At 47.3% G+C, this 22,812-nt stretch overlaps 1 protein-coding gene across 1 annotated transcript in view; it reads right to left on the bottom strand.

Moving 5' to 3' along the window:
• Nucleotides 1–22,812, bottom strand: part of MN1 (MN1 proto-oncogene, transcriptional regulator) — a 290,178-nt gene that overhangs the window by 24,298 nt on the left and 243,068 nt on the right. The window contains exon 4 of the transcript XR_013930930.1: nucleotides 1–22,812. This exon is cut by the window's left edge and continues 24,298 nt beyond it. The gene's annotated coding sequence lies outside the window, so the exon portion shown is untranslated.

Raw genomic sequence — 22,812 nt, 5'->3', positions numbered from 1 at the left:
GTAGGAGCATAAGGGGCTGAAGCAAATGGGAAAAGAAAAAAAAGGAAAAGAGGAAAAAAATAAAAAGAATTATTCTTTCACAGGATTTGTGACATGCTTAAAAGAAAAAAAAAAAACTACAGGGAAACTTTTTAATGTTTTAACAGTCTTTTTATCACATCAAAATTTTAAGATATATTTTTGTCTTGCATTAGTTTTAATAAATGTGTCTTAGCGGTTCATATTATCACTGTTCCTGGACTAATTAAATGTACACATACATTTTTAAATGTTCACTTTACTTCAGCACTTTCTGTTTCAATTTTATTTAAGAGCTTATTTAACACCTTGCACAAAGCCCTTTGAAATTCCTTCCAGAAAATGTCACACCTTGCAGAGAGAATATAGCCTTTCAAGAACATAAAACTACATTTGTACTAACATGCAAATGCATAAATAGACGCGGGGGCGGGTGCCCAGATGCTCTGGGAAGGCTGCGGGTTCAATTCTTTCCCAGGTCTGGGTTAGTGAATTCTGCAGCCCCTGGGGGCACAGGGTTGCTCATTGCTCCCCAAAATCTGCTCGAGTGCCCTGACAGATGAGCCGGGGGCTGCGGGCAGTGCAGAACGTGGCGAGGTTCCTCCTGAGGACCAGGGCTTGGCCCCAGCACCCAGGGATGTGGGGATCCCGCTCAGCAGCCCCGCACCTCCTGGCACAACTGTGGCAGAGAGGAATTGTCCATCCAGCGGCACCGCAACCGTCCTGCTGCCCTGCTCCAGCCTTGAAGGGACCAGCACAGGCAGGGCAGCAGCAAACTGAGTGCGTATTAAAGCAGCAAAGTTAAAAACGAGGTCCTCTCTGTGGCTTTAGCATGAATTAAAGCATTTCTCCCCTACACCAGACTTTTCAAAAGCATCAGCCTGAGCATGTTTACCAGCACTTTCCAGCATCAGACAGCAAGTACCATTTGTCCACAGCCTAAAATGCCCCCTCTCTTCTGGAGATACCCCCCCTCACCCAAATCCCTGGTACTATTTGTTTAAAATAAGACACTGGAACTTGTCAGGAGACTTTTTGCAGCATATTGTTTTAAAGAAGACATTCAATTACCTCAGCTGCAATGCTTCACTGTGCTCTGATGATCTACTAAGGGAAAAATAACTAATATGTAGCATGTTGTGTCATAGACAATTATAGAGAACATCGCTTTTAAGGAAACAAGACTTGTGCCCAATTGTGCGGGATTTATTAAGTTTGCTGTTTTACAGCAACATGGCAAACTAAGGGAGGGGAACATATTTGCATTCCCTTCTGCAAAACCCTTGCTACAGGAGGGGAGGACTATTTTTTCCTCCCCTCATTAAAAGCCAAAGAGCTGGTAGGACTGCAAATGATTGAGATAAACATCTCAACAGACACAGGATAATTTCCTCCTTTAGTTTTACACAGCATGAGATTCTTATGTGGAAACAAAGTGATTTGGCTATAGATTTATGGAAGGAGCAAATGATTTGGTCCTACATGATGGAGCATATCATGCATATTTTGTGCCTTCGCTCGTGGGCATACTCAGCTCTGCACACAAGACTGATGGAAGGGAGGCAAGAGGGAGAAGAGCTTGGGAAATGTGACATTATGCACAAGAGGAAATGCTGCTAGGATTTCACAGCTCCTTTGGCGAACAATGTGACTGAGAAATGCACTTACCGGAAAGGATAACTTAATTCATCTACCATACAGCAAGCATCTAGGAACCCATACAACAGGCAGAGGGGCCAGGAAAGCACCAGGAACAGCAATAAACAGGATAGCAGTGCAGAGAAGCCCCTGACAGGCATACAATCCTTCCTGCCCCTGCTGCCTCCTACTCTAATACCCATTGACTGTGTTTCCTCAAAGACCAGGGTATTATCGTGACTGTTTGGGCAGTTCTTAGTAATGTTTTTTATTTGAATGCTAATCTCTACACACACAATGAAAGACCCTGCTCCAAGGATCTTACAGTTTAAGACCTTGATCCTGCAGACTTACGAAAGTGCTTCATTTTAAGCGCATGATTAACGCTGTTGACTCTGGTGCTTAAAATTCAGCATGCACATAACTGTTTGGGGCTTTAGCTGACAACTAGAGTTCTCTGGAGATGTTATTGTGCTTTAGCAGAAAACATAACAGTGCATCCATGGGAGGTGCCTACAGAGTCACCCAGAAATAGCACAAGGAACAGCTATTTTTTCCCCAAAAGAGGAGCCTGGGAGCAGTGATGAATGCTTTCTGTTGGAAGAGGCTGAATTTGATAGGCTTTGGGGTGGTGGGCATTTTTGCAAGCATTTGGATGCGAGACATGAAGAAGCTTATGGGGTATGATTGACGGGTGATTTGCAGTCTTCACTAAGAAAGCAAGTGAGGACTAAAAACAATGAATAAGTCTTTATGGAATTCAAAATTCCCACCAAACGCATTTATCTTTTCCGTTTGCTATAAATGGGCCGGGAGTGGGATAGCATTATTTCTCCATTGCTGGAAAGCGAAGGGCAGCCTTCACACCACCCACCACAGTGATAAACAATGTTCTCATGAGCCCACTGCTATTTATAGAAGCAATCCTATTTCTCACATATTTGCCTCTCGGTTACTGAGCAAGGGCACTTTCATGGCCCTGATAGATCTGAGCACATTCAGACGCTAATCCCAGGGGAGGGGTGCCATTCCAGGGATGCATTGCTCTGTGGCTGCATAAACCATCACCTGTTATAAGCAGGCTTTTCCCAAGTGCTGTGCAACGCGGGGTGTAATTCTGTAGCCAAAGCACATTAATAGCACAGGTACAATACACACATCTCTGTTCACTTCCCACCCATGCTGGAGAGACAGGAAGGGAGAAGGGAGGGGGGAAAGGGATTTTAAAGGATGAATGATCTGCTTTCTGCTGAGAACTCAGGCACATCCAATAACCTCAAGCAGAGAAAATCTCAGCCTGAATTAAAGGCTCTACTGGTCTGAATTCTCCTAAATATTCCACACTGGTTGCAAACACTCCAATTTCAGTTTCATCTGCTATCTCATTGTAACATCTCATGAGTTAGTGTCCTCACTTGCTCTGAAATGCTGTAGCCAGAAACCAGCTAATGTTTGGGGGAAGATGTGCCAGCAAAGAAGAGACAAAACAGCTAACCGTCACTAGCAATGGAAACACTGATTGCTCAGAAAGCAATGGTTGATCTGCTGCCTCTCCCTGGGGAACTGGAACCTCTGGCACTCAGCTCCAACACCTTTGCAGGGCAACACAGGACAAGTGTCCCTTCCCCACGCCCCAGGTCCCAGCTGTTTCCTGAGCACAGGGATCAAGTCATCACCACCTCCCCTTTACAGGACCACATGGTGAGAGGGAAAAAATGAGTCAAAAGCCAGACCCAAGAAAAGCTTTAAACTGCTCACCATCACCATAACACCGTGGCAGAGCGGCATGAGCACAACCCAAACAAGGCTTCCTACAGCTCTTGGCTTTTCTTCTGTATTTACTTATAAAAATCTCCTGCCTGGGACAGGAACAAAGTACACCCTTCTGGCCTGGGTGATTTATATCTGTGCTTTGCTTATCTTGTGATCCTCAATGTGATATGCAAATCCCCGCACAAGGGAATGCAGTGTACTCTTCCTTCCATAAATTTATCCTGCCCAGACCAAGAACACCCTCCTCAGCAGACAGCCCAGGAGACCCCTTTAATTAAAGCTGCCAGGCAAAGGAAGCCATCGCAGTATCTCCTTGGGATGTGGGCAGCTCTGCAGTGACACTGCCTCGTGTTTTGCAGGTTGGGTTGTCTTGCACAAGATGTTTGAGCATTATTGGTTAATGTGATTTTGATGCAGGAAGATATTTTGCCCTGGGTAAAATCAATGTCCTACTATTTCATCTGTGGAGGTGGCTGTTTGAGAGAAACCAGCAACAAAAAAGGTCTGCAGCTGCACTACAGCTGGCCAGGAAACAGAAGGACAGCAGCATGGTCAGCCCCTCCTCAGGTACATGGCTGGGACTGGAACTGGACGGGAAAGAGCAGCTCCAAAGAGCTGTAGGCTTAAGGGCATGATCTGCTGATATCAAACCTCAGTGACCCCAGGGCCAGCTTCGTGCTGCGTGTGCTCCTGGCCCTGAGAGATGCTCAGCTGCAAGAGATGCTCAGCCCTGAGCCTGGCTGTGAGGACACGAGCCCCACATTCAGGTCGGTGTGTGGCCAGGTGCTTAAAATTTCTGCTGCCTTTCTGCATGGGAATGGAAAAGGGGACTCCAGAAGTGTCAGATCCATCTGACACTAGGAAAATTCTTATAAATAAAATAGTTCACATAAAATCTGTATGAGATCTCTACAGTCCATCTAATATAGACTGTAATAAAGGAGAGACATAGTAACGACAGCCAGAGACACCATCTTGTAGCAAGAACTCTTATTTTAAGAAGTATAAAAAGAAAAGTAATTTACTTGCTATTAACATTTTAAAAGTGTGCTAGCAACGAGGGCCAATGCATAACTGACACTTCTGGCTATCCAGAGAGCTCTAAGAAGCTCAGCTGGTGCAGAAAGCATTCCCATGCTGCTGGCAGGGCTGGGAACCAGCACATGTACTCCCGGGATGCAGTGACAGCAAACTGCTGGGCAGATCACTGCCACCACCCCAGTCACCATCCTGTTTTCTATCAAAGCCTGAGATGTCTTGCTTAAACTAACCCTCCTGATCAACCCGAGAACTAGCCAATACAACTATGGGTGAAAGTCAAAATCCAAACGTGCTCCTTGTTTTCTATCATCTTTTGCAAATCCGAGGAATTGCTCTGTCAACCCAAGCTACTCCTCAATTTCTCTTTCATAATGTCTGGAAGGGACAGTGGGTAATTACTCTCAATGCTACACAGATATTTATTCAACTCTTATAAGGCATGCCTCACCTGTTCAAACCTTTGTCATCAAAGCATTTAGAGCATGAAACCCAATTAAAGATAAACCTCTTGCTGTTACAATGGAATAGCTACAAGAATTAGCACTTAAGCTGCATTAGCAGGAGGCATTGCTAATGATGATGTACCCAAATTTGTCTTTGGTGATTACTCAGGGCATGCAAAGGGTAGCTCTCATTTCTGGGTACGTTATCTATCAGGCAGCAATTTTTTCCTGCATCCCTGTACTGCACTGAACACTGTGTCTGCTGTTCACCTCACTACAGGGTCAGATGTTCAAAGTCATCCCTTGGGAGAAAGGAAGACACGGCACGAGAGGTACCTGCAAGAGATCTGCTGAGGGATCTCTCCAGAGAAGCAAAAGGAAATGGGTGCAACAGCTGAGAGGGCTCAGAAAAGCTGAGCCCAGAGCACATTTGACCAAGATAGATTGGGAGTGATGCAGCAGAAAACGCAGAATAAAGGCTGGGTGGGAGCCCTTGCATGGAGGCAGCGCTGCCAGAGCACAGCTGGGGTGGCTGCTGCTGCCCTCTGAGCTGCCCCACACAGGGAGAGGGGAGCAGACGCAGGGGCAGCAGCGCTCATAAGAGATGGGAACTGCAGGTGCCAGTGACTCTGTGCTGAGTGTGTGTCTTAATAATAAAAATAATTCTCAGCACCACTGCTTCATCTCCAAAGCACTCTGTAAGCAGTGATTGAGCCATTCTGCCCTCTAGCAAAAAAGGTTAATATTATTCACTCTGGTCTGCAGAGAAGGATGCAGAACCATGGAGAGGTTATGGGCCAGATAACCAAAAATGGCTTTTAGTTCTGGGCACTTTCATTTTGCAGTGTCTGACCTCTGAGGTACTATCAGTCTGATTTTCAAAGGCATTGAGCAGATCCTGCTTTCATTGACCTTAAACATGGAGGTACACAAAATTAAAGGCAACTATAGAAAGTCTTGGCCAAAGCGTGCCACCTGCAAATCACCGGTCAGAGGGAGGAAGAAAGGAAGGAGCTGGAGGTCACTGGAGCTGAGCCCCGTGTACATCCCAAGCCTTTTTGAGTTTCTTTTGCAAAATCAAAGGCCAGCACTGGTGTGGGAAAAGACAGGCATGAGTTGCCCATTAGTTTATTTGAACTGAAAATAGGAAGGAAGTTTTCTGCCATCAATGTGCAGAGGTGCAGGAGCAGTGCTTCCACCTGCCAGCCCATCTCCTGGATGTCTTTCAACATGTGTCAAACAATGGTTGATAATAGGTTCGATGTGTGCAATGGGATGACAAAGGTGACTAAGGCCTTTTCCTCCTGCTGCCCACCCCAAAAAGGAGCACCCCACCTCCCCGTCTACCTGCGGTGCACAGCAGGCATCCTGCCTGCTGAGCAGCCCCCAGGCATCACTGCCGCTCGGCAGGGAGGCTAGGCAGAGCATTTTTATTTAAGAGTTAAATAATATTACATGTATATTACAAAAGTTAGGTAAATTCTTCCTCTCAACTGTCATTACCTAAAAAGCTTCCCAACTCCTAGATTGTAATTATGTACATGAATAATGAAATTAACATATCCATCACCTAGCTCCCTGCTCACTGTAGATACAGGAGGCCTTTGTGGGAAGTCCTCTGCGCTCAGATTCCAGATCAGCCACAGCCTCCGAGGCCACTGTGAGATCTGCCATGGTTGGTTCTGGCTCCTGCAACTCATGGAAATCCAAAGTGTAATTGGGATGCACCGAGAAAACAGTGAAGCGGGGGGGCAGCAGCCTTGCAGTATCCGCGTTGCTTCCCACCACCCCAAGCATCCCTGTGCCCCAGCAGCCGGGCAGGGTGCAAGGGGGCACGGGGCCAGTGAGGGATGCCAGGGGGCAGCTGCTGCCAGGATGGCACGGTGTGCCACGGCTGAACCAACAAAACCCTGAAGCTGATGCAGTGCCTGCATTCAGCGATGGGCGCAGATGGAGCGACCGCCCAAGCAGCAGCAATGTGAGTGCAGCACTGGCTCCATCTGCACCACACGCTGCTTGGGAAGGGCTGGGGAGCAGCCGATGAGCGAGGTACCCACACCCACATGAACCGGCACTGGCTCATTTGAAAACCTGTTAGAGTTTCAGGAATGCGTTAAGGGAAACATATATGTAGAAATCTCTTACATTGGGAACAACCTTCCCGTGCGCCAAGCTACGGAGACTGCTCCTTGACTGTAATTGGGGACCTGGTAATTAGATGATGGCAAAATGTACCAGAAGCTCAGTTTTCATTCTGTGGTCCAAATTACAAACCATCATATTTTGAAAGTGATGCTGACATTCCTCAGCCAGGAGGCTTTGCCAAAAACAACTCGAGCAAGGCTTGTCTTGGCACAAAATCAAACTCAGGGCCTCAGCAGCGAAACTGAAAACATTTACACAGCTGGACCCAAATCACCCTATTTTCTAAAGAGTTTGTCAGAGCCTGAAGCTCTTGGTATATTTCTGCCTTTTTTAAAGGGTCCTGTGTTCTTGCAATCTACCAGCTATCCACATATAGAAAATAAAATACACTAGAAAAAGTGGGTGGTCTTTCTATTACAGTCCAAAAAAAAAATCTAGAAAAACCTCATGGGGATAATGAGAACTAGCCCGGTATTTACTGGGTCCATCAATATATGTGCCAGACATATTTTATTTGCATATATAGATATGGAAACCTCATCATTTTGCTGTATGTATGTAATGGCTAATAAATGCATTAGCAAACCACTAATGAAAACAAATTGAAGCCAATGTCACAAATTACGACAGCGTGAGGAATTACCTTTCTGCATTTTTTCCTATCTAAATTTCCTGACTATATTTTTTTATTACATCAGTCATACCCATTGCATATGCATTATACATCAGTCACTATTACCAGGGTAAATATCATTCGGTCTCTTTAGCATCGCATGCGCCAGCAGCGTGTGCACGGGTGCAGGCAGAGGCAGGCAGAGCCACCCCAGCACCCGTGCCAGTGCTGAGCCTGCAGCTCGGATCCTGCCGGCACAGTCAGAGCAGAGACAGGGGTACCACCCTGCCCGCCGAGAGCCCCCAGGCCACCAGCAGCACCATCCTCTCTGCCGGCATCAGGGGCCAAGCAACAAATTTTCATTTTGTGCCGGTTTCTGTGTTTGCCCATGGAAAATGCATTCAGTGTCACCTGATTAAGGGTACGGAGCGCAGCAAACAGGGAGAGATGGCAACTCTCTGTACCACCCCTGCAAGAGGGCTCAACCCCTGCCCAGGTCTGTCGTGCAGGCTTCGGCTGCCTATGCCTCTGTCTCCCCTTCCCACCTCTAGAAACAAGTTTGGCATTGGACGTTTGCCCCTTTTCCTTTCCTTTCCTGCATGCTGCTTTATTTATTTTTTTTTCCCTACTCATAAAAGTAATGAAAGCAAATCCTCTTATGCACCCAGAGATAGGACAGAGCTGGCTTTGGCCAGGACGGGATTTCTGTAAGACATTGTAGCAGCAGCCCTCGACTTCATGTTGCCTTCGCAACAGAAAGTGGGATATGACAATTAGTGAACTTAGCTAGTTCGCTTATTCTGAAGGCATCATATTGATTATTTACAATTCTGTAGCACCCAGCAGTGGACTTGGTCACCACTCTCCAAATGCTGTACAAACACAGCACAAAAAAAACCCAGTCCCTGCCCCAGGAAATTTGTTTCTTCTTACAGCCGAGATAATTAACAGACTGTTTGACAGGAATCCTTCTTAAAAGCCCCTCCTATGCTCAGCTGTGATTGCTACCAGAAGACATGGAGGAGCCATTTTTTATAGCTTAACTTAAATTTTTGTGGCTACATGGGGACCTCAAAATCTTGCAAAATTAATTTTTTTTTAATGCAAAACCTTTTAAGTAAAAATAGTTGTAATTGCAACCTAAAGCGATGTGGGATCTTTGAATGGCTCTCTGATTAATTCTTCTGCTAGGCTAGTCCTTTCTCTCTGTTCTACTGAACAAGCGTACACATATTATTGGGATTAATGCTGCATAATACATAATTAATGAAACTGCATAAATATGCAGATTTGCAATTGCAGATTGACTGCCATGGCTATATCCCCGAACACTATGGTAACTGATTGGATGTTCATTATTACCATATTTAAAACTGTTTCCCTGTGAACATGTGCAAACAAATAACTCCAGAAGGGCAGACTGCATTGTTTCAGGCATTAAGATGACTGTCTCCAAAATCACAGGGAAGGGTTGGCATATCTGCCAGGTACAGCCCCTTGGTATTGTGGAGAGCTCACATTCCCTGCAGAGGGTCTGGGGCACCAAAATGAAATTATGCTTTCAATGCAAAATGAAAATAATGCTCCTTAACTGCTCACTTACATTTACCACAGCCCTGCATTTCTGCAGGTGACTAGGATCCAGGATGGAAGTCGCATCCTCTGAACAAGGACTCCTCACACTCGTGCTCCTTAACAGAGCAGAACTGGAGCAACCCACTGCACCTGGGGCTACAAACCTCCCCACGCCTCGACAGCACCTGGGAGAGCCCAGCTCTCCCCAGCCCAGGGAGAGGGGTGCAGGGGCACTCCCCTGCAGCCCAGTGCCCACCGCAGGCAACTCCAGGTCAATGGTCTAAAAAGCTGTAAAATGGGTATATCTGGTGCTAGGAGGTCAGGATGCTGAGCAGCAGTGTCATAAAAAAGACAGAGAGGCCAGCCACGGAGGAGGGAGGGGAAAGCTCACTGGGGATCAGAGTCCAATAGCAGCCACAGGCACCAGAGTCCTGAAAGGTTGTGGAAATCTAGAGGTTTCTGGGCATTTCCTTAGACCGTTGGGATGGGGCATCAGCAGGAGACTTTCAACAAACATTTTCCCATCAGTTCTCAAATGTCCTCCATAACACCTCAACAGCCTCACCATTAATGACTCACTGAAGCTGATAAACATGCCATGCAGAACAAAGGAAGATGGCAACCAGTTGTTTTGGCTGGCACGGCAAAGGCTGCATCCTCCAGGATCAGTCTGTGTCCTCCCGCTGTGCTTTGCTAAGGAATAGAGAGAGATTTCCTTGGGTGGCTTCCAGTTCATGCAGCAGCCATCAGCTGTTGGGTTTTAATGCAGTGCTAGTGAAGGGACAGTCACGGGCAGAACCACAGAAGCTCCATGTCGGTGATGGATGTCCCCTGAAGTGGAATGCAGGAGCTTGGGATTTGCTGGTGGATGGAGGCAACTTAGAGCAGTCAGTGGGTAGGTTTCAGGTGTCTCTGAAGCAGTGGCAGATGGCTTGCTTCCTTCCGTGCTGTCTGTTTGCACTGTTGAGAATGTCAAGATTTATTGCATGCTGATTTGGATATTCAGATCTCACACAGGGAGTTTGATCTGTAGATCTCAGAGCCCAAGGAGGACTGCAAGCATCGTTCCCCTTCCTCACATTTACAGGATCAAATTCTTACTTGGAGAAAAGGAAAAGCTTCCCCAAGAGGTATTTGGGAAATGTTTTTACTTTAAAGTACAAGTTTCCTACGGATATCTTCAGATGTTTATTGAGGTGGAATAAATGAAAACGTAAGTACGTGCTGTCTTAGGAAAGATGAGAATTGCAGCTCTGTGTACCAGAACCACTCAAAAGCACAGCCAGGCACCTGATCCTGCCTGAGGTGACTTCTGCGCAGGAGACAACTTCCCTGAACAGCCAGGGCTCACAGAGAAACACAGCACTCTGCTTCCTTCAGCCACGAGACCTCGCTGCTCAGCATCGACGCACAGAGCAGCCACTCAGGCTGGGACACCTCCCGCCTGTCCCCTTCCTCCCCACCTCCAGAAGTGCAGAGCATTTATCCAGCAGTTTAGCCACTGCTGAGGGGGTATTCCGACCTCCCAACCCTACCTACTACATTTTTGGGCTGCCCTAAAAATGAGGGGAGCATCAGAGAGGCTCTGTGCCCAGCCCCAGCATTTTCCCTCGGCCCACCGAGCTCCCCAGCTCCATCAGCTGCATGGCCAGTGCTGCTCCTCTATGGGTGGCTCCCAGTGCACCCAGTTGGGTGGCTCCCAGTGCACCCTAGCTGCTCCAGCCCAGGAGCAAGTGGGAAGCAGGGGGGAGAAAATGTGGGGGTTTTACCTAAGTCAGGCTTAATTCTTTTAATGCAGAGCAACCTGTACTCAGTAATGAATTTAGCCCGATCATATTTCATGATGAAATATTAATATGTTAGCTGGATGTTTCAACTTCTACTTTTGCTCTTTTCTCAAGGAATGTCTGCATCCTTCTTTGCAAAAGAACTTCCACTGCAAGTGCTGCAACTAACCCCTTTCTTCTGAGAAACGTCATACAGCAAAACCGAAGCGGCAGCTTGGCCCAGGCTTTGGTCACGTGCCTGTGAGTTGGCTCAGAGATGGAAAGCTGGAGGCAGGTCTCCCGCAAACCCATCAATCACAACACTCAATCAAGGTGAAGACATGCAAGTGAGAGATGAGACCCTCAGAAAGAGAGGAGGGGACAGGTGACCTTAATTGGTCTACTGTTATTGATAGGCCAACTTGTCTTCATGATGCAAATTACCCTATAAATAAAAGTAAAACAACTACAGGAAACAATTTGCCACTTTGTTAGAGCCAAAGTAGACTGAAAATTAAATCAAGACATAGCATTGCTAATTCACGGGGTTCTCTGTAGAGCCTCGACAGGCAAGGCCAGAAGCATGGGCCTTGGAAGCAAAGGGTTGTAGCTGCTCCCACGAGGAAGAACAGGGCGATGCCCCACGCCGGCATCCAGCCCTGCGAGCCGATGGGAGAGGCATGGGCATCGCCCCGTTCGTGCTGCCGGCTCTTGCCTCGGCAATCGGGGGGGTATCTCTGCTACGTGGTAAACCCCCCAGAGAAGGCTGAGCTCTCCCAGCTCCCAGAGAAGGCAGGGGCTGTACCCTGCACCAGTGTGACCGACCAGACGCAGTGCTGGTGGCAGCCACCTGCACCCTCTGCGCTTTCTCCCCTGGCTCCAGGCACAGCCTTTGTGCCCAGCAGCTGTGGCTGCTGGTTTGCTGGTTTGCTCATGAGGTTTCCACTAAGCACCAGAGGTGACCTGGCCTGTGCCCCCCCAGGGACGATGTAATGGATGATTTTAACTGGCTTAACCACCCAGGAGTACTGTCACGCAGAGAAGGCCTCACCTCAGCTGCTCGTTATTGCTAATGGAAGAAACACACCCAAGTCACGAACACTTTGCTAAAAGCATCTTCTCTGACACCTTAAGTGGGTACTAACTCTTGCCTTACATTTCTAAAACACCTTTTAACTTACAGATCATTATATCCAATATTAATTTGTCCATTGAAGGAGCAAGAGCCATGCCCAAAGGCTTCTCTGGAGAGGTCCTCTAGCTCTCTGATGACCACAGCCTGGCCTCTCTGCTGTAATGGGAACCAATCTAGTGCCACTGCTTCCTCATCCCTCTGCTTACTGTGCTTTCTACCTCCCAAAAGTGCCTGTGCTCACCTCAATATGAATGGATGCTCTGTCATATCCCTTGCTCCCAGGGCCAGGGAAGGACCTGACAAGGACAGAGCAAAGGGAGCAAACGGAAGGAAATGAGAAGTTTGTTAGTTAGCTTTTGCCGGGGAAATGAAAATGCATTATTTTGTCACTAAGTTGCAGCTTTTCTGAAAATACTGGAAGTCACAGAGATTTTCTGCAGCCCCAAAGGAGCACTTTTAAGTGCTTCATTTTAAGGAGGTACTTCTTTCCCTACTTTTTAGGTATTTTTTTTCTTTTTTGTGTTTGTTTCCAAACCTGTCGGAAAGCAGTAATATTTCCAAGCTTTTTTGTTGTTTTTGTTTTGTTCCTCATCCTTATGTTTTTTCATTTTTGAACATCCTTGCTGGTTTTGAACGAGCTCCCTGGAGGCTGCACAAGCAGCAGGACTCGATCACGAATCTGGCTGCCTTGCTGGGTGAGCTTCTCCTCTCCTCTGAAGCTTTGAAGCTGCCACTTTAAATTCATGCAGATGGATTATGCTTTTGTTTCTTCAGGAAATTATTAAACACTTTGTGAAGCGACATCAATAGGAATAATAAGGACAGTGACTGCAAACCTTTGCAAACTGCAAACCCCCAGGTCCAGCCTGTCCCAGAAATGGTGCTGCCCACAGTTGGTGGGTGTTGGTTTAAGGGCCAGAAGAAGCCATCGCATCACACACCATGGCTTCTCCAGCACAGGTCGTGTCATTTCAGCTCTTTCCCCCTACCCTTAGCCAAACAACTTGTATAGCTCTCACCTAGCTCCCTGAAGGCCATGTTGCCTGTCTTGAATGTGCAAGGAGATGGAAAATACACAGCTTTCATGGGTATTTTTTTCCAGTCAGTCATCACTTTCCCTCCCAGCAGACTGAACCTTATTGCCATGTTGAACATCTTGCTTCTGCCTGTAGTCTTTGGCTCCTGTTCTGCCTCTTCTCCTAGACTTGGGGCCCTCAGTCCCTGGTACTTTCTCTCTGAGAAGGTACTTCAGGATTTCATGAAGGCATTCACTCTTCTTCTTGATCTTGTTTGAGCTCCTCAGTCTTTTTTTCTGTAACTCATTTTCTTCATCTCATAAATAATTTTGTGGCTTGCTTTGACACCCCCAACATCCCTTTAAAAATGTTGACGCCAGAGCCACAGGCAATATCCTAGTGTCTGTCTCACCAACACCATACAAGTTTACTATGCCATAAAATCGTTTCACCACTCCTGCTTACTAATCCTTTTCATATATCCACTGAATGAATAAGCTCTTTATCACAAGGTCAGGGAAATATGCCTATGTCCTCTGTCCATTGCAACCCTCAGATGCTTTGCAAAGGCATTAAGGAATGTGATAACACCTCCTGCTCTGGCAACAAAAGCATCTTTCTTATCCTTTATGATATGTACAGGTTTGTATTTATTTATGTTAAAATATATTTATTTCAAAGAATGCACTTATCTTTAGTAAATGCTCTTGAGTGGTGCCAGTTCTATCCCATTCCTTCAATTCTTCAAGTTGGTCCCACATCAGCTTCCCCATTACTCTGCCCAGGACTGATGTCCAGTCTACCATTGCCCAGGTGGGGTATTGCACTCACCTTGCACACTCTCATTACACAGCCACTGGCCTTACACACTTTTAGCCCCTATTCCATGACGCATTAAACGTGAGCACTAGCAGCCCAGCAATCTCAGCCAGGTGTTTAGCACACTCCACGGCTAAGTAACAGGTAGCAATGACAAATTGCTCATCTGCGTCTTGGGCTTCTGCTCGTTCCAGTTCCCTCCACTTCAACTCAGGAGCAATTCATGAACACAAGTTCACTGGGGAAATACCAGGTATAGCTATTCAGTTACCCCTTCTTGTGCATAAAAAGGGATTATTCATCAGTAATTTCAGACTCGGGCACCCAAGAGAAAAGCCACATGTTCTCCTAAGCGATGGACAAACAAGCTTCTTGCCTCTTGCCAGGGTAGGCACCCAAACCCACCCACGTGGGAGCAGCCAGCAAACAGCCAGGCTAAACATGCAGCCTGCCAAGCCCCTTTATCTGCAGTTATGGGACATGGAGGATTTCCTTCTGAGCAAGCCTTTTCCTTCAGAGTTTTTCTTTCAAACATAAAAGTTCAGTGCACTTCATAAATAGTTACTTTCTCTGTAATTAAATCTCTTTTTGTGTGTCTGTCACAGGGGTTCAGTTCTTTTTTTAAAACAAACTAACAATATCTTTTTCCATAGAAGGAGCAGCATGGACTCTGTAAAAGGATTAGGAAAACAGCTCATGCAAATCTGTGCTAGACAGAGGTGTAGTTATGGAGTAAAGATAGTATGTGTGCCTGTTACCTTTTCCACCGGTGGAACGTATGAAGAAAAGCAGAGACAGCATACCAGAGGAATAGCTCCTGCAGAGCCTGAAGTCAATAGCTCTCCAGACCTAGCTGTATTTTCACTGTCAGTATTTGATTTTTATTCATTTCTATTAGATGGATGCCTTGTGGCATCAATAAGGGATCAATTCCCCCGCACCAGGCACCGTTCAAGTTGTACTACAAGGTAACGCATGCTGTAAACTGCTTACGGTGCAGGAGCAGGGGAGAAGGAGCATGTTGACACCATGGTTCACATCATGCACAACACCTCCCGGCAGCAGAAGAGATGAGACCAGCTGAATTTAAAAATGCTGAAGCCAAAGTTGCCCATGGCTTATCCTGCCCATGCCCCCACTGCCACGGGGATGTGGTGACTGTGTCAGGGACGCCAGTGGCTGCTGGCTGTGGGTTTTTGAAGGGAGATGTGGAAGCAAGGCATGCAGTCAGGCAGGGCTTCCAGTGGGAAAACTGAGGCTCTGCAGCAGCTTTCTACAAGGAAGAGCAAGTGTGAAACCTTGACTGCTTTTGAAAGGGAGACTGATTAGCTTATCACAGCCATCACAACAGCAGCAACTCTGATAGCACAGGACCTTGTGGGAGGGCCGAACTGACCGCAGTCATCCCCAGCTCCTCTGGTCCTGCAGCACTACCAACGGGACACAAGCACAGTTGGGATGTTTGCTGTGACCATCTCATGGCTGAAGGGAGCCCTGTTCTTTTCCTCCCCATGCTTGATGACCTTTGGTGCAGATTGCATGTGTTTGGGAAAGGGACTTCCTCGCGCCCAACACTTGCTGGGTGCCAGCCCCAGCGAGGCCCCCATCTCTGTAATGAACATTAGGAAATTACTTGCATGCAACACCCACACAACCTCTGCTCTCAGGTTTCCACCTCACGGAACAGATTTTTCTTCCTGCATTTGGGAATTCTCAGTGCTGGTCACCATCCATTATTTGTTGTCACAAGATTCAGTGCCGAGGAGCAGGAGGAGCTGGCAGCAGCCAGGCAAGCTGTCATCAGGGCTTCCACCGGGGATCTGTGTGGTGGAGTGGCTTTTATATCAGTGAGAGGAGGACTTGTGTCCAGGTCATATAGCAATAGGGCAGCAAATTATGACAACTTTGAATATAGGGTGTGCTGTCATGTGAAAAATGTGTGGTTTGTAGCCAAAGTATCAGTACAACCAGGGATAAGGGAAAAGGAAAACTAAAAACCGAGGAAATCCCTTACATGAGTAGAAACACAGCATCGTTTCAAGAGTGTTACAGCTTGTCTCCAGAAACGGCTCACCCAAAATCCTTCAGAGCAGGGCACGATGCTGCCCGTCCCAGGTCTTCCCCCAGCACCAGCCCTGGCAGTGCAGGCTGCACCCTGGGACCGCCGCAGAGATCCCAGTTAGCTCGGGGCCCATCTCAAAGCTCACCCTGCAGGGCAGCAGCACAAGAGTCTCACCACGCACCACCCATCCAACCACTGCGATCCAGTCCTACCCTTACAAGTCACAAGTTGTGCCAGTGCGTTTAAAAGGGGATGTAAAAGGAAAGAGGAATATGACAGAAAAGGTGCACATGAGGCCAAGAGTGGCTATGCCAGAGGAGACCTCGATGCTGAGCTGGCCTGGGGCTGGGGGCTGGGTGGAACCTCCTTTCTGAGACCAGAAAGCTGCCATCACACTAAAACCACTAGTAAGAGAAAGGAGATAAAACCAGAGGGGAAGGAGGGACACACACACGACACAATTACAATAACTGAAACATTGTGTTATATTTTAAATATTTTAAACATTTTTTTAACATTTAAACATATATTTTCAAATCTTATGAGTCTACATGGCAAGTACCTGATGCAGCAAAGGAGGAGAAGGGAAACTGAAGCAATGGTTAAACAATGCACAAGGCAGTCTGCAGGGTCTGTTTTGTATTAAATCCATTTGGAGGCTGAGTTTGCTCCTTTGACAGCTGGCCACACTCGCTCAAAGAGAATAAGAAAGTTTTTGTTTTTCAAAAAAGATGTGTAATGGGTTTCTTATGTACTAGAAAAGAAAAGCTCTCTGAGCTGTATCACCTATTTTCTTGTCAAAAGACTTTGGACAAAACCTAATCATGAATAAAATGCCTCGTGATTTTTCAAAGAGCTCTTTTATTTGAAGTCAGCTTTTCTGAAATGGGAGGCAGGACCTGGGTAATGCGGAGCAGGGCGGGAGGCAGCTCGCATGCCAAGCCTCCACACGGGGCTCCCCGGCCGCCCCAGCGCTGCCCATGGGAGCATCTCGCCCCGTGCCAGCCCCGAGTACTGGCCCCATGGACTTGCTTCGGCCCCCCGATGAGGAACATCTTGCCCCAGCTCCAGGAGACTCGTGGCCAGCACAAAACACTGTCCCCACTCAGCCACTTCCAGGGCAAGCCCCAGCAGCATCATGGGTGTCTTGTTCATCCCCTACCACAGGGTCTTACCTCCATGGCTACATGAGCATCAGTCCCCGCACACAGAAATGGGGACATTAATTATGTCTTGGTCTGTCCTGGCTGTGTGCAGGGCTGAGCTGTGTCTGGGGACAAAGAGCAAAAGCCACTTTCTCTTCTACACATATCACATGCCAAGAGCACAAAATACTAGCTCAGCCACTGCAGAAGGTACCAAAAGAGCAGACACATCTCCTGGGTATTGCTTCCCAGAGAACTTTTACATGCTGTTTCAACTTCTGCTGTGCCAGAGCTCCAGCCCACCTCCAGCAGCATGGGCAAGACCTGATGCCAACCACAGGTGAGCAAGGAGGGCAGCACAGATGGACAGACCTGTGTCCGCTCTCCTGGCACTCCCATACCTGTTGCTGTAAACATGCCAAGCCCATGGGAGAAGGATGCACCATTCCTGGTCATAACCATGGCTGGACACCCAAACCAGTGTCGTGTCCATGTCATCGCATGGTGCTTGCCCTCCTTGCCCCTGCCTTGCCTGTCCTCACCAAGGACTGCTCCTGTTTCACCCCAGCCACTCACCCCATACACCCTGCCCTGCCCAGCGAGGCTCATCCAGACTGCCCACCTGTTAGCACCTGCTCTGCAGGCCTGGAAACCTGCCAGGAGAGGCAGCCCATCACCTGAGCAGTGCCTGTCACAGTTAGATGCCAACCACTGGTACCTCCGCTTCATCATTTTAAAGGCAATAAATGAGCAACCTCTGCACAGGGCTGGGGGAACGGAGCTAACCCACAGACCAAACATACTACAAGTCAGTGCAGGGGAGGTACCAAATAGGCATGTACCAGCCACACATTGCATCTACACAGTCAATACACCAGGCAGTGAAGTGGTGGATTTACCTCAGCAGCACAGCCTGGAGCCGACATGTCCCTGAGCTCACTGGTGGTGACGGCTGTGATGTGTGAGGTATCACCCAGAGCAGCACTGGGGCTCTGGTAAGCCTCAGCCTCCGAGGACCAAATCTGAGCTGGAAACATCTCACGAACAAGCTTTCTCACAAAGTTTTATTGATTCCTGGTTTCTCATGAGTTTTCCTGTTCAAGTGCTGGTCAAATCCAGGAAGAGCAGAGATGTAGGGGATGCAAGGGCAAACACCTTGAAAGCTGAACAGCGTAATTACGCCAGCATCCACATCCCAGAACAGCAGCCCTTATGTGACTAATGGAAATGACACTTGAACTAAATTTGAAAGGCAATGGTCCAGGGGCGTAGGGAACCGTGGCTATTTGGAAATGGGAGAGCCACGGTTTCCTTGCTCTCCCCCAGCAAACCCAGCTGGGATTTACAGGACTGTCGATGATTTAAAGCCTGCTGTTAATCATTCTGCCATTGCTCCAGCCGTCGCCCTCTCAGTCCTGCCACAGCTCCCACCGGACGCTGCAGCACTCAGAGGGAGTGAGAGGCAATGTAAAGAGACTGGAGGATGCGACCTGCTTTCGCCAGCTCCTCGGGGCAAACATCTCACATTCTGACTGATGCTGGGTAGTAAGACACTCACAATTACTTTCATAAATTGAGGCAAACCTGAGAACTGTTTTCTGGCTGTTGGTTTGTTGTGGTTTTTTTCTTGGCCCTTGCCAGTTTTTTATGGACAGAGAAGGTTGTCAGCCCTTTGTCATGGACACCCGTTGGTAGAGAGGACCACTGGAATTTTAATTGTCCAAGAGCTCTAATAGGTGTAATAGCCTTGTGTGTTACATATGCATTAATTAAGTAACACTGCATTTAACTCCAAATCATGCGGAAGGCGCGTGCTGTGTTTGCACAGACATAAATATCTTCTCAGTTAGAGTGCAGACTAACAGCTTTGCTCTCTTTGCATTGCAGTATTTCCATTCTGGTGAAAATGGGAGCCTCAGAAAAGCTTACCCTTGGTTAGTCCTGGTTCACTGGGTAAAGAGCTCAGCACTTCCACATGTTCTTCTCACACATGGGCTTGGGGAAATGATATGGCTTGGAGAATCTGAGTAGCTCTTTGATGCCTGCGGGTTCCAGCACAGGGCAAGCCCTCTGCAGCGATTCGCACGTTACCGATTACCCCACTGAACAAACAAACTGCCTGGCAACCTGCTCAGGTGTCCCTCATTACCCAAATTCTTCAGCCCTTCTGTTTCACTGCAAATACCATCACTGCAGCAATCTGTAAGCTGCAAATACAGTGTTGTGTGCGACTGCAAGGGGAAAGGGGAAACAAAAGGATACAGCACAGTGAATATAATATATTCTCATCTTGATCCACAGGGAACTTCTGTGCTTTAGATGAGAATATAACACCAGGTTATCAATGGACAGCTGCTTGTTTTACACCCCAGTATTGCTGCTTTAGTCCAACCTCATTCTGAAACAAAATGAGAAGTTGGAATAACACATGTTGGATGTGCTCTGACACACTAGCTGGACAAATATTTGGAAGAGTATTCACTTTCACCAGGCAACATTATGCTCTGTGGATTAATTATACGGAATATGGTCCTGGCTTGGGTTTGGATGATTAAAGCTGTGCTGGAATTCCAGAGGATTACTTAAATGTGCAGCATTAGTGAAGGTAAAACATCTTCCATATCCCTTTCCTGCAGCCTCCATTTCCTTTATAGAAATATGCAGATTAGTGCTAAGTATTAATCTGCAGAGGCTCCCGGAGCAGGGCTCCTTCCCCTGAAGAGCATTGTGAGGTTTTGGGGAGAGTAGGGGGAGGGGTCTTTCAAAGGGAAATAAAAAAGCCAGAGAAATTTCATATGTTTGTAAAACAATAACAAGGAATGAGTGACTTACTCCACATGTTTTAGTCTGGGAGGAAGGAGCCTGGATGTAGGCAAAGTAAGTGCAATATGTATGTGTAATTAAGAAATGATTTCCTGAGATCTTCCTTAAAACATATCTGAATACAGATCTCAAATTTGCATAAATAACTTATGCCTTTCACTTTTTCCTTGTGGAAAACACATAACATTGCCTCTCGCTTTCTGATTTTCAGACCCTCCCCGGCTCGGGAGGAGGATTTGCCATATTACGCTATTCTTTCCAATTGTAATCAGCCTTAAATCTGAATAAAAGCAGCAAATGGCTGACTGGCACTCAGGGCTTCCCTCCCTCCCCCTGCCCCCCATGGAAGCGGCAGCAGCAACAGCATTGAGTCAGACCTGGAAAGACATGACTGCAGCTCTCAGTTTTCATTAGTATTCATGGAGCATCCGACTCCAGAGAGGATTAATAGACTCTGATGCCTAATATCCTGGAGAACAATTAATTTGCCCACAGTTTTGTCATGGTTGAAAGTCAAATGCTGGAACAGATCGATGCACTGAGCTGCAAGTTGAACACTGCAACCTTCTGCTGGAGCTGAATTTTAATTTTCCCATCATCATTTCCCTCCATTCCCAGCACACCAGTTTTCTAATAGATCTAAAAGCCTCTTACCTTCTTCCATCACATGTTGGTCTTCATAACAAAAGTCCATGTTGATTGTTCAAATATTAGAGCCTTGTATTGCTCTCCATTATGGGATTAGAGATGTTCAAGGCCCCTTGTGTTTTGACCTTTTCCTATCTCATTTCTCTTTAAATTGCATGAAAAATGCTAACCTTTAGTAATTAAAATCAAAATAGAATGGAGGAATAAACCTTTTTTCCTAACAATGACTCAATATTTAGGTTTCCGTTTTGGTAGAAGTGTTAGTGCAGAAATTAAGGCTGGTGTTTATAAAAGCCCAGTCAACAGACCTGTTAGGAGCGGCCAGGGGTGCCGCATCCATCCCTGTAACCTGCTGTAGCCAGAGCCGTTGCCCTGGGCTTGCACCAGCCCGGAGCTCAGCCCGGGAGCTCGCTTCCCTCTCCCACCACATCACCTGTCAAGTTTGTGCAAGCCCACTAAATTCCATGCACACAGGGGAAAAAAAAAAACCCACCCTATCAATAAATAGGCTTAGACAGTTGTGGGAAAGTAGTACAAGTATTGGAAAAAAATACTGCTTATATTAAAAAAAAAAAAAAGTAATAGATGGGAGTTAATTCTGGCAATGCCCAGAATCCACTCTCCTGCATGGGTAAAGGGCGGTGTGCTTGGGACGAACCTTGCTGTGAGGGAGATGGCTTGGCAGCCCATGCAGCCTCCCTGGCCTTACCTTCCAGGACTTGGTCTTCTCTGCTGGCCATCTGCTCAGAAAGCTTTGGGCAAACGGGAGAGGTGATGCAGAAGACATCGCAGAGCTACCAGGAACAGGGACCAGTCAGCTGGATGTACTGCCCCACTCGCTCTGTGAGCTGTGTCCCAGTTCTCCCAGTGGAAATAAAAAAGTGTTGCCAGTGGCAGATTTAAGGACCAACATGAAACAAGTCTGTGACACTGCAAACAGACTGAGACCCACCGAGCACAGGCTCATACCCACTGTTTACTGCAGCCTCAGCTGGGAGCCCGGCGTAAACAGTCACCTGGGACTGGACTTCCCTGTCTTGGCTGGAAAAAAACCTGGGAGACACCGGCACCCGCTCTGATTTCATCGGTCTCTGAAAACAGGGCAACTGCTTTTAGCTGAAATCCTGAAGAGTGGAAGGCAGGAGAGTGTCCTGTCCTACCTCCCACTGGGCTGTGAAGTGTTGCTGGGAAAATGCCTTCCCTGGCACACTGGACTGGGGGGCCATGTCCTGGCATTGCCCCCCCCCACACACACACACCCCGAGTGCTGTTAGGGAAGCTGCTAAAATAGAATATGCTTCTTTCCAGAAAAAAAAAAAAAAGGGTTTAATGGGTTAAGTCTAGGACTGTGAGACTCTCTCCTCCTCGCTATTGTGCGGTTCCCTCAGCATTTCTGGTGTCCAGGCTTTTGGGGTTTAATTACAGTCTGCTCCAAATGGTCTTAGCCAACAGATCAATAGATCAGGAACATTAGAATTGTTAATTTGAATGGCTGATTTGAATTTAAGTGCAACTTCAATTTAATCATTTTAAAAATGAAACAGTGTGTGAGGGCCCTCCTTCTCCTTCTCCTCTACCAGCGAAGCAGCTCCAATGCCCCATAGGGATCACAAAACTCTCTGACATGCACATTTCCCTTCAGTCAGGAGTTAAGCCCTATGAGCTGCTGGATCATAACAAAAGTGGGGGTTTTAGCAGCCTTTCCTACAAGCACGGTAATCCCAAATCCAACAGTGATTAACTTGGACTCAAAGCTCCACTGCAGAAATTAATTCTAAATCAGGGTCCCGGACCCTTGTCTCGCCAAACACTTTACAATGCTAATTGGCGATGACTACATGAGCAGGCATAAAACATCCCAGTTGTCTCAACTTTCCCAATTCATCCAGAAATTCCACAGGCTGCAGGGGTTGCCCCACTGCCTGCCTGGAGCATGCGGATCCTGGCCCGTTCCACTGGGCAGCTGCCTGCAGCCACTGGAGCTGCCAGCCATGGGCTGCTGGAGACACGGGAAATGCAGGGATTTCGGGGTGCTGCCAACGTTGGCTCCTGCGGCTTCTGGTCAGGAGATGAGCTGGGTTCTGCTCTGAGTAGTGGTGCTGGTGCCTCAGGTGCAGGAATGGTAGCGTGCCCCTGCATCTGTATATTCACC

This window comes from Falco punctatus, assembly GCF_963210335.1.
Source record: "Falco punctatus genome assembly, chromosome: 1".
Lineage (NCBI taxonomy): Eukaryota > Metazoa > Chordata > Aves > Falconiformes > Falconidae > Falco > Falco punctatus.
The sequence above is the reverse complement of the archived record's forward strand: the minus strand, read 5'-3'. Positions and strand labels throughout refer to the sequence as shown.